The sequence below is a fragment of the Micropterus dolomieu genome, linkage group LG04 (assembly GCF_021292245.1).
Source record: "Micropterus dolomieu isolate WLL.071019.BEF.003 ecotype Adirondacks linkage group LG04, ASM2129224v1, whole genome shotgun sequence".
Lineage (NCBI taxonomy): Eukaryota > Metazoa > Chordata > Actinopteri > Centrarchiformes > Centrarchidae > Micropterus > Micropterus dolomieu.
In genome coordinates, this window is record NC_060153.1 from 20,852,267 (window position 1) to 20,863,237 (window position 10,971).

The 10,971-nt window shown below is 38.3% G+C and overlaps 1 protein-coding gene, 2 non-coding genes and 1 pseudogene across 8 annotated transcripts in view; 2 read left to right on the top strand and 2 right to left on the bottom strand.

Annotated features, from left to right (window-relative positions):
- The window catches only part of vps37a (VPS37A subunit of ESCRT-I), a 31,299-nt gene that overhangs the window by 6,303 nt on the left and 14,025 nt on the right, over positions 1 to 10,971 (top strand). The window lies entirely within an intron of this gene.
- Positions 2,814 to 3,029, top strand: LOC123970510. Its single transcript, XR_006825000.1, has one exon. It is a non-coding gene; the product is annotated as a small nucleolar RNA U3 (small nucleolar RNA).
- LOC123970498 lies at positions 8,422 to 8,607 on the bottom strand (annotated as a pseudogene).
- Positions 9,366 to 9,580, bottom strand: LOC123970512. Its single transcript, XR_006825002.1, has one exon. It is a non-coding gene; the product is annotated as a small nucleolar RNA U3 (small nucleolar RNA).

A 10,971-nucleotide genomic window follows, 5' to 3' on the forward strand; every position in this document is an offset into this window, starting at 1 on the left:
GAGTTGCACTGCAGAGCCCTGCTTCAACGTGTATTAAAAGACAGAAGTTGACATCATCCTTATTTACAAAAACAGTGCCCAATTACAAGGTGTGGTTCCCATAAATCGTGATGTAAATATCTGAAAGTGCCAACAGGACCCTTTTATAATGCTGGAGGAAGGAGTGGTGTTCTGCTTCGTCCTGCCAGTCCAGCATTTATCTGAACAGAGAGTGATGGTAGGTGATGGGGCCAGCCTAGATACTATCATCAGTCCTCAAAATCTGGGAGGTCTTGAGATGAGTACCAGGGAGAAAAACTAAATGACTCAACTCAATAAACAGGACAGAGCACGGCCTTTATCTGGTGGTTTATCCAACAGAATTAAACCCAAAAAAGCATTAAAAAATCTGAAAACCCGGGAGCTATTAATGCTCACCAGGTTTCACACATAAGTATGCCTAACTTATGAGAACTACAGCCTGCATTAAAAATATTTAATCTACTTAATTAACGTAAGTAGTTTACATGGGCGAAAATAGCAAAGGAAAATAAGAAGTTTAGAACTCCACAGATTTGTTTTGGAAGAGTTTTGTTCTGACTCATAACAGCAGATGGTGGAAGCTGAGAGTTTTTAGCAGCTCCATAGAAAGAGAAGCTGGAGGCAGGTGAAGTTCTGCACACCCTTCAAACTCAGTGATTAGCTTCCTCTGGTCGCAGTGCAGCCTTCTCTTTGATATAAACACAAGTCAAAAGGTCAAAAGCTTGTTGGCTGTTGGCGCCACAGAAGGACTCAAGGGGGCAGAGTGCCCTCTGCTGGTGGAGCTCACACAGCAAGAAGACTTAAAAATCTTATATGTTATATGTGTTAAGAAACTAAAATATGAATTAAATAATATAAACTTAAATAAATAGGCTAACTGCGATCCTAAGCTACATATAACATTAATTAAATTGTCTTAATCTGAAGTTACAGGTCACCAATGGTCTTACAAATGTTTAATTCTCCCTAACAGCCTAACAGTTATTATTTTATTATTTATTGTTTTTATTTCAGTTAACTAAAGTGGGGTTTTTTTTACAGCCAGTGCTACTTTAGTTTTACTAAAAAAACGTTCTTTTAGTTTAGTTTTAGTCTAAAATCACCTTTCTAATTGCATGGTACATGGGCTACTTTTATTTTGAAGGCTTTAGCAGTTACTATCCCTTCCAAAAAAGGAATAGACCATGTGACTTCCATTTTTGGTTTATAACGAGAAATGAATTGACTGAAGTTCACAGACTCTCTTCATTATTTGTTCCAAAAGGAATAACGATAAATGAATGAATGAATGACCAAAAAACCAAAAACGGGCCGTTTTAGTTGGTTTTTCGTTTTTTGATTCTGACACAAAAAAGGGTTATTTGGTTTTTCATTTTGAAACAAAAAACGAATGAACGGTATTTTCGTTTACGGATTATCCACAGATACCCTGACCGTTCTATCTTTGACCAGTATTGAGCCAATATTATAGCTGCAGCCTCCGGTACTGCAGCTATATAATATTGTCCTGATTTTCTAACTAAAAACCCCCTTATGTTGATGTTCAAGCTCATCTTAATTACATTTAATCAGGCAGCGCCATCGCCCATGTGTATCTGCTGCAGGTTTATCAAGTGTAACACACAAAGATACACAAATCATTAAATATCAAAATCAATATTTTTCTGTCAAAACCAAAAAACTCTGTCTGTCTGTTTTTTGGTTTTCCATTTTTCTCTTTTGGTTTTAAAACAGAAGAAACGAAAAACGGCTTGTTTATTTGGTTTTGAAATGAAATAATCATAGAACGAACCATGCACGGATTATATCGGCATAACGGATTTTAAAATCCTCAAATATCGAAATCGGCACCAGACTGAATATTCCCAGCTCAGTCGGGCTCTAGCAAGCAATACGAGCACGACATACAATATAATTTATCAAATTGTGTCGGCCTTGGTGAATGTAGTGCGAGGATGGAGGATACACATGTGACAAAATCAGATTTTCAAAATAAGGTGTTAGAACAATGTATACAGAATGGAAATAAGATTAAATGGATTATATTTACAGTATGTATAAAATATGTTACATGTCCATTGAAAGTAAAATAAAATATTAGGGGAATTTCTTACAAATTATTCTTTTATTTAGGGTTGCTAAAAAACATTACACGAGTTGCCCTTTTTGCTGTTTCATCACTATTTATATCTATACAGTGTGTTTATTATCAAATTGTTTACTAGGGCACAGAATTGTAAACAGGAGTCCAAAGTTCTTCATAGATCTAGCCTCTTAATTTTGCATTTAAAGTGTACCAAATTAATGCACTTAACTTTAAAATACACACATTTTTCTTCAGGGGGGACAACCGTGAACCCCCCTAGAGGGTTGATGTCCACCCACCATAGTCTCACAAAATCCTGTGGGAAACACTGTGGACTTTAATACAGTCTGTCTTACTTCTGCCAGTTTGTGAGAAAAAGTAGCTTTTTGTCTTGCCAGTACTTTAAACTTTGAGTTTAAAGTTTTTGTAACTTTTCATAACTTTTCTTTTCTTACTTTGTCACTTAAGACTTTTTCTAGCTGAGTTTTCTTTACCTCAGTACTACTGCCTTCCTCTCCTTACCATGTGCTGTCCATGTGCTGTCAGAGTCATGCAGTGATTGGCTGTGCTGTGCTGTGTCATTTACATAAACACACATGACTGGACTAGAAGCAGCAACTGGAGGAGCTTGTGAATGGCAGAGAGGAACCCTGAGTGAGAACGATTGGCCTGTGAATGACCTCTTTTTTTCTCCGTATGTCAAACTAAGACTATACTTTCAGGGATCATTTCTATAGTTTCTGACTTGAGAAATGTGTTTCTAAAGTGATTGGTCTCGCTAACCACGATGATGAGTCGTGATGTTCTTTTCTGAGCGTGAAGCGGATGGGGAGTAATGATTCATGTCATATGCTCTCTGTCATTGATGACCGTTCATTACTTCCTTGTGGAGTAATGAGGAAGGGAACATGATCAGAGTGGTTTTAAAGTATGTCAATAGTAACAAGGGAGCTTATTCCTGATACTGTGAAACTGCTTTATTATGTTGTTATTGTCTATCCTTCCCAGGGGTGAGGGGGCACCTTTTTCTGAGGGATAGGCCCTCAATCTCAGACTTTGAAAACCTTTGCACTAAGCAAATCATTAAAAACAGAGAGTAATGATTCAGTTCATATGCTCTCTGTTATTGATGACTGTCCTTTACTTCCTTGTGTAGCAAGGGAGGAAGGGAACATGTAAGTTTGGTAAGTGGTAGATAAGTTTGTGAAAAATAAGTTTACGTAAAGCACAGCTGTTTCTTGCAGCATTAAGAACAATTGTAGTATGGAAGCTGTTAGACAGCTTTACATATACTAGTATCTAATGATGGGCAAAGTGAGGCTTTGTGAAACATTGAAACGTTCAAAGCAATTGTGCCAGAATTGTGTCGAGGCTTCAAAACACTCTGACACCCACAGTGACATCTACTGGTCACTTTTGATATTGACACATCTTCATAGGGGTTTCATTGAAACAATGACTGACCAGCGTTTACAATTCTAAACGTCTTATCAATACACACACAAACGCTTTCAGATTGTCAGAGACAGCAGATGGGGATTGCAATAAAAGTGTGTTTCAATAAAACACATCTGTGTGTTGTTTCATAAGCAGGCCAAATCAGTCATTTAGTTGACGCTTAGTTGAACTGACGTGAAACAATTGCTATATAAAGGATATCAGAGGCCTCTGGAGCAACTAGGGGTTAAGTGTCTTGCTCAAGGACACATTAGTATGTGTCATAGTGGGAATCGAACCCGGGTCTCTTACACCAAAAGAATGCGTCTTCTCCACTATACCATTGCCACATATTTTTGAGTCAGAATACTTATTTATCCCCAAGGGTAAATTCTTTGTTAGAGATGCTCGCAAGGCAAAAAAGGAATGGAAATAATGGTTGAAGTTATTGAGTAGAGAATATAATAAAGTATACAAATGAATCTAAGAATATAATAATAAATTATAATAAATGTGGATATCTACAGTATTATACAGTAGCTTATTAACAGAGGTTTAATAATAAATAGCAGGAAAGAAATAGGCCCTAGTGTAATAATAATGAATAATAAACAGTACTCATTATTATTCATTCAATTACTTATATTAAAAATCCTTAGCTGATTAAAGTTGAAGTTTTTTACAAGAATGATAAATTAAAAGTGGAACAATGTCTCACATTTGTAATAAGTAATAATAATAATAATAATTTTATTCAGAAATATTATGCCGGTTTTTTAAATTATAAATGACATCCCAAGCATTGGAAAAAATTTGTTCACATGGAACACTTGTTGCAGGCATGCATAAGTATTTTTGTGCCATCATATACAGGTGCAGATACACAGCACCTGCCAATAAATAAAAGGATCCTTGGAACAAAAGCATCTGTCAAATATTCAAACCGCTACAGTGGCATCAGCAGTTGCACTGTGAATGATATGTGTTCCCACTCAAGAGATCGGGATCCCTTACGTGGATTCTCCATCCTAATCTAAACTATCTATTACACACCTAGGCTGTATAGTGCTAAGCTATCTGTCTCTTTCACCTTCTCTATCACTAGGCTATAGGCCTACATGTCACTAAATTTATCCAAGCTATCACTGTTAAAATGTTAGGCCAATTATATCCGTACCAAATTGATGTCTCTCATTGGCCTATCAAATAATGTATTAATATCTAGCCGAACTATCAGTCAATCCCTCTATATGTTGCTGTCTCTTGAAATCTTTCTTCTCTCAGTAAAACCCTCGAAGTTGGGATGTTTTTGCTTGACATTTAAGCCTTCTGGGAGTTAGAGGCACGCAGATGAGTGGTGATTTGTTCCAAACACTGTGAATCAAGCGTAAAAGCGGCAGGTGTGCCACCTGTCGAAACAGGGACGAAACGCACCGAAGCCTCGTTTGACACTGATGTTTTGAACCACGCTTTGGAGCAGTGTTTTGAAACGTCTGTGCTTCGGGATATCGACACAGCGTCGACACGTCAGAATCAAGCGTCCCATCCCTACTAGTATCGATTTCTTAAATTTCTAATAACGCTGGTGATTTAGTCCATTGTCAAGTCAGGGGTAGCTACGGTTAGTGATTGCCTAATAAAGCGTTCCAAAGCATAATTGCTTTCTGACATTATTGACCCTTCACCAAACCACGCCCCCCTTAGTTACTGTTGCTAAGTCCGACAAACTGTCGGACGTGTGGGATTTATGAATGCGCTACCACTGTCTATGACTGCACTTCCTGGAGAAATATTGTATATATTTTTGGAAAAATTTAAAAAAGCGATAGAGAGGAGACAGAAAGGTTTGCATCACACATTTGAAGGTTGTATTTAGGCTGTCAAACTGACGTGAAACAAATACAGACCAGCATACCAATCACCATAACCACCATATCACCTCACGATTGAGACAAAGGACAACCATATTAAGGATTAACACTGTTCCTGTAAAGCTGGGTAGGTCTCTATGCATTATTACAATCATTAAAAAGCAGAACAATGGGGCTTTATAACATTACATTCAGTAGTAAGTTAGCTAGCGTTAGCTAACTAAAGCCTTTTCCACTGCACGGTACCAGCTCGACTCTACTCGCCTCGATTCTACTCGCCTTTTTTTTGTTTTCCATTGTGGAAAAGTTGTGCCTGTACCTGCTTCCTGATACTTTTTTGCCTATCGCCTCCGTTGAGGTTCCAAGCGAGCTGAGGCGATACTAAAATGTGATGTGAAAACACCGCAGACTACTGATTGGTCAGAGAGAATCGTCACTATTGACTGCGTCATCATTGTGCCTGCCTGACAGAGGCCAGCAACAGAAAGTCACCAAGTCCACTTCTGAGAAGTTTTGAGGTGAGAAATATACTGTGTAGATTTGAGTCGAGTGGAGGCGAGCTGAGCTGGTAGTGGTAATGGAAAAACTGCATAACATTACATTAGAAACAATAGACAGTCTACATTTTTCTGGATTTGTTATAGGTTTTGGAAAGTGAATAAATCATACTTCTCCTTTCAACTTCTCTGGGTAGCAAAGAACAGCGTTTGACCATATCTTGGAAAAATACAGCCAAAAAAAGCTAGAAAACAAAGTTTTTTGAATACGAGTCAATGGAGCACAGCCATGAAAGTGTCGGACCTCAGTTAGTGCGTGACTATACTGCGCTGTGATTGGCCAGCTGCGTATTCGGGGCGTGGCTTAGCGAAGCGTCAGTTGTGTCGAAAATGTTTCAGTATTCGAAGTTTCATTCAGAAAATGCCCGACACTATCATCTGCTGGTGAAGACAATGTAATGCAACAAAATTTATTGTGTGTTTACTTCAATATTATACAGCTGTAGTCCCGGAGGCTGCAGTTACAGGACCCTCGCAGCCCTGGGACCGCAGTTATAGGACTGTAGTTCTTATGCAACAACACCATCTAGTGGATTGGTGGTGGTAATACACAGCACAGCGAAGGAGCTGCGCACGGCCTCAGTCAACATGCATATAATCAATAACTTAGGTTTAGTTGTGTGCCTAAGGGTAAGGGGAATTGGCTTCGGGGGGCTGTCAAGTGTAACATAGCTAGCTGGTAGTATCAAAGAAAACAAGGGTCCTACAAATACAGTTCCAGTCCTAAGATTGCAGTAATGAAACTGCATCCTCCGGTACTGCAGCTACATACCACTTGTTTACTTTGGTGTATAATGATCATGGGTCTCATTTAGAAAACTGTGCGTAGAAGAGACTCCTAAAGGAGTTTCTAGTCTTTGCGTACGTACAAAACACAGGAAGTGTGTACACACAAAAATGTTAAGATTTCTAAAACAGTGCGCACGCACGTACTACATTGATTTCCCTTTATAAATCACAATCAACTTGAAATGTGGCGCATGTGAGGGAGCTCCATGTCCAACCCTTCAAACGCCCATAGTTGCCTATAAATGGTCAGTGAAACGCCCCTCATTAATATTAATACGTCCTGACTGCAGGAACAAAAGGAGGCAAAATGTGACATAGAAGCTACAAAATGAAATTGAACTCGTGACGTTGATGACGTTTGGCGTGCAAGTCAGTCACAGTTTGGGGAGTGCTAATGAAACAGCGGAGCTGGAAGACCCGCTGCAGGTTACTGGTCAGTGAATGTTACAACAGTAACGGAGAGACAGTTGTAATGTAAATGGAAACATCTAACTAACGCACATTCAACTTACATCACCCAGATGGGCTGATCACTGGGATGAGGAAAAAAAAAACAGAGCCCAACTCCTTATCCCCGCTGCTTTCAAGCCAATACTATATTTCAAGCAGCCTTTAGATGCAAAAACAGAACAGGATGAATAATCACTGAGGCAATTGACATTTACATTGACATATTATATTACATTACATCACCTTATATAGCCAAGGTGTAACTAATTGTAACAACTCATACTGCACTATTTATTTTGTATTTTTGATTTCACACCTTAAGAGTATGGAGTACTGATCCTGACAAATTCATAAATAAATACATAAATAAATAAATGCTCAATAAATAAATAAGCATCCGATAAAATGCACAAAAAAATAAAAAGTAAATAAATAAATGTAGACTGTAATTAAATTATACAAGGAGACATAAATGTATATCTATTTCAATTAGCTTCTTTACTTATTCACCTTTGTAATAATTACCTTATTTATTTATTGTCCGTTATAATCTTCAACTTTATTTATTAATTACTTATTTTTTAAGTGTATTTATTTATGTGTGTTTTAATATTTTTGTCTGTTTTATTGTTCAGTTGCATTTTCTATCCTATTTATTTCCCCATGGTATTTATTTCTGCCTGTCCTTTTTACATTTCTCTATGCATTTCTGCCTCATTATGCAAATGAGGAGGGGCTGTGTCTCAAAGGGTGAACTTCTCTCCTATTGGTGGATCAGTCAGACGGGAGAGCTCTAGGCCTACTCTTCCTGCACACATCAACGAGCATGATGCTCACGCAGTCAGATGGCTTCCAGCCAAGACAATACTACCAGCCATGTCTTCTTTCCCTTTTCGTGTGGATGCTTTCCAACACAAAGTGATGTCCTTGATTCATTTCATCTTATCAAACACACCCCAAAAAACTATTGTGTTAAATACAAATGTATAATAATAAAATGTAACTTTGGAAATTAATAATTGTCTTATTTCTTAAAATTCATACAGATTTTCCATTATATGGCAGTGAAGTTGGTATTAAATTTCATCCTAGGTGGTATTAAAAAGGTCTTTTTTCCACCACACTAGTAATTTCAGGGGTCTACCACTGCTCCTGAAGAAAACTCTAGGGGAAACACTTATGACATTCATTTGTCACTGTACCACCTACATCCACTCAGATCATATTCCCAGGACCAACACTCTACAGATATAGTGCATCATGACTCTCTGCCCTCTTCACACTCAAAAACAAACATTATGACTCATCATCATGGTTATTGAGACTAAACACTTTAGAAACTCACTTCTCAAATCAGAAACTATAGAAATGATAATAAAAATGAAAATATAGTCTTACTTAACTGAGGGTGGAAACAGAATCTCATTCACAGAACAATGATTCTTGCTCAGGGTTCCTCTCTGACATCAACAAGCTCCTCCAGTTCGTGTGATAACATCATATCGCAGCCAATCACTGCTTGACCATGGCAGCACACAGATAGAAGAGATAAGCAGAACTGAGTGATGATAAAGAAAAATATTGTATCAAAGTAAGAAAAGTTGAGGTTCAAATGCTAGCGAGTCAGAAGCTAAATTTCTCTCACTGATTGAAATAAGAAAAGTCCCAATAAACATTCACGATACTGTAAGGATTTTTGTGTCATTTCTTTCGACTGAGCTATTTTTTAATCACTACTAGACATCAACTCCTCCAGAGGTGATCATATGAATAACAAAATGGATGACTCATGGGAAAATCTATCTTGTTTTTGAGAACACTGAAATATACACTTCAATGTGTTTCAATGTGATTTTCAGACAGTTTCTTACTGTAATAATTCTGTTTCTGCCTTATTTCCTACAATAATGGCCACATTACACAATTTTGACCAGCAATCGTGAATGACCTAAAATGCTTAGCTGATTATGAAAACTGTTGATTACTTCTCTGGCAATCCATCATCTAGTGGTTTTCTCACTGAACCTATTGTCCAGTAGTACTTTATGTTTTTAATTAATGTTTTTTAAAAGTTTTAATGTAATCCTAAAAGTAATTAAAGATTTGATATTGTAGTTTTCTAATAAAAAATGTTTTTCTCAGATTTGCACTGATTCCACTCAGTCCATGTTCCCTTCCTCATCACTCCCTAAAGTAGCAACAAACGGTTATCACTGATAGAGAGCATATGAAGTGAATCATTACCCTCTATCTTCTTGCTCAAAAAAAAGAACATCACAACTCATCATTGCGGCCAGCAAGACCAAACCCTTTAGAAACACATTTCTCAAGTCAGAAACTATAGAAATGGTCCCTGAAAGCATAGTCTTAACAAGCCTGTGGGTTAAAACTGCATGCCATTCACTGCAAAGGTAATGTCACTCAGGGTTCTTGGCTTCGGGAGCGTGCACAGAGCTAAGTCCGACCCGGTGTCCTCACATTACAGTTTTTTCTGATTGCTTAAGAACATTTTTTGTAACTATTGGCTATTTTTGCAAAACTCTACACACAAATAAGAAAACCTTTCACCCAATTATCAAAACATTGTAGTTCTCTTGCAAAAGCGAACACAGCTAGATTAACTCTTCACACCTTCGTAAAAATGGTGTTTTCGTATCAAACAGTAAACACAAGCCATCATCTACTAAGCACACAATGTGCCAACTACACACTGATGGTATGAATACAAAACACATCTGGCTTTTGCTTTCTCTGTGTACAGATGTCAATTTGAGGTCATACTTTTGTCATAGTGTCATGTAAACATACAAGGATCCAAACTTCAAGTACTGATGTTTATTCACACTCATCAAAACCAAGAGAAAGTCAGAACACAAAATAGTAATTTCACAAAAAAACAAACAAACAAGTATATCCATGTCGTCTTTCTGGGTCCGGCCACAAAATTTCGTCCACATCGCATGCGATATCCTCCAGTCCAAGGCACCGGGGAAAATATCTCCTTGAATGCCGTATCCAGGCCTGACATGATGCCTGGTCAATATCTCCACCTGCCTCCTCCATTGCCTGTAAAAGGGCTACCTGTTGATGAGGATGACGGTCGTACACTTTCCAGCGTCAGGCAGAGAAGAACTCCTCGATGGGATTTAAGAATGGAGAGTATGGAGGGAGGTTGAGTGCCATGAAGAATGGGTGGTCTGTAAACCAGTTGTGGACCAAAGCAGCCCTATGGAAACTAACATTGTCCCATATGATGACATATCTGGTCTGCTCTGGTCTCTGAACAGTGAGCATGTCATGTAAGGTGTCAAGGAATGCAATAATGTGTGCAGTGTTGTATGGGCCTATGGTTGCATGATGGTGAACACCATTTTGGCTTTCAGCTGCACATGGTTATGTTACCACCACGTTGTCCTGGGACATTGATGATGGCACGGTGTCCAATAATGTTCCTGCCACGTCTCCTGGTTTTACTGAGGTTAAAACCGGCCTCATCTACAAAAAGTAGCTCATGTCCCATGGCATCTGCTTCTAGTTCCATCACTCTCTGGACAAGACAAAACAAATGCAACACATCAGGCCCAGGCACAGCACTACAGTATGCACTTCCAATGACACTATAGCTTACCTGCACATAGTCATATCGCAGTTGCTTTACACGTTCTGTGTTTCTCTCGAAAGGAACTCTGTAAATTTGCTTCATTCTTATTCTGTGGCGCGCAAGTACACGACTTAGTGCAGAAATGCTTACACTGTGTAT